Here is a 1942-nt window from a genome sequence, read left to right as displayed (position 1 = left end):
GGTCTGTGTCCATGTACATGAAACCTAGCCATAAAAATACTGAAAAGGGGAAAAAACCCTCAATTTAAACCTTTAGTATTCTATTGCCCCAGCCTTGCTCTCTCAAATACATCCTTTTAAACATGCTTATATATTCATTTAATGCTAGTGTCCAAATGTAAATTAGTAAATCATGATTCTGTGTTAAAGTTCCTGACAAATAACTTCTTAGAGTAGCCAAACAATTTAATATATCTAAGTCATGGTTTTAAGATGTGCGATTTGTGTTTCTAATTTTTAGGATACGCTCCAGTTACATATTTTTTTCTTTTGTCAGTTACATCTAAGGAAGTTTGGCATATGCTAAACAATGGAATCATGTGCTTGAGTCTCAGCTTAATAGTCTTTCCTCTCAAAGAACTAAATATGCCTCTGTTAACATTGTGCATCTAATTGTTATTTCTTCTGGTATAAAGAATAAGCTCTGGAGCACTGCAATTCTTTTGAAGGAAATATTACTTATCCCAAGAGTGTAGATTTTGTTTTATAATATATATTTGCCTTCTACATTTCTTCCTTTAAATGTTTATTGCAAATGTTAATTTTAAACAGATGGGTTTTGTTTTGTGATGGAGAGGATCGAGTGTGCATTTAATAGATGCTGTGAACACTTCTCTTTGCAAGTCCATTTACTTTTGGGCCAAGTCCTGACATGATTATCTCCTTGCTGAAACACTCCCTTGTTTAGCTATTTGCTTGTTCTACCTTTCCATTTCTTCTGCATTTCCTCCCTGCTTGGTAAGCAAGGCAGCTGCCTTCATTCTGTTGGGCAAAAAGAGCTCTGCCAAAGAAACATTTGGTATCAAACTAATAATTTATTTCCTTTTAATTTGTCACACTAAGTAAAATCTCTACTTTTATCCAGTCAATATTAGTTTCCATTATTAGCATCTTGTCTTTCAAAGTTTGAATAATGATGGTTAGTCAAACTCTTATTTTGTCACCCATAATGTATATTAATTTGCTTTTAAAGTCATGAACATCTTTATTACATACTTGAGTTATAAAAGTAACATAGTCACATGAATTAAAATATGAACCGAAGGAAAATATAATGTATTTTCCCACAATCCACCACTTTAATGCAATCACTAATTTATTTATTTTCTCATGAATGTTTTCACATAGCTATAATAATGATGTCCATACAATTTAGTGTCTTATTTTGTAATTATTTAACGTTTTATCATAAGGCTTTTCCATGTTATGACATAGTCTCTTCAACCCTCTTTTTTATAATCATCATTTCAGTGACTATATATTATTCTATTCAGGGGCACACTACAATTCATTTAAATAATCCCCTATTGGTGACCATATGAAATACATCTGATATTTAAGTTTGATAAACGAGACTCTTAAGAGCATCTTTGTGCTGATAGCTTTTTACATATTTTGTTTAACTTAATGGGGGATTATTTATCTATTTATAGACTATTAATCTGTCTAGATCTAAATCTAATAGAGTATATCTGTGTATATCTATTTATTATTGATTTACTAAGATAGTTAAAATTTGAAACCCTAACATCAGGCAAGGGTACAGCCAATTAGTATATTAGGAAGAGATAATTTTTTACAATTTAAATATATTAATTAATTTATTCAAAATATCCTTTTTGAGCAGTATGTCAAGTACTATTCCTGACATATTAGGAAGGCAACAATGACCAAGAGAGACACCATCCCTGTCCAGATAAAGCTTTCCTTATTATGGATGGTGCAGACTAGTCTACAGAAGACACAGTACTTTGATGGGAGACATAGATATCCTATAAAAACACATAGATGGGGCTCAACCTTCTAATTACAGAAACTTCTAGGGCTTCCTAGAAGAAGTAACTTTTAAATAAAGTGTAAAGAATAAAGAACTAGTCAGCAAAGATGTCGGGTGGGATAGGGA

Source organism: Lipotes vexillifer, unplaced genomic scaffold (genome assembly GCF_000442215.2).
Source record: "Lipotes vexillifer unplaced genomic scaffold, Lipotes_vexillifer_v1.1 scaffold1124, whole genome shotgun sequence".
Lineage (NCBI taxonomy): Eukaryota > Metazoa > Chordata > Mammalia > Artiodactyla > Lipotidae > Lipotes > Lipotes vexillifer.
This window is presented reverse-complemented; position numbering follows the sequence as displayed.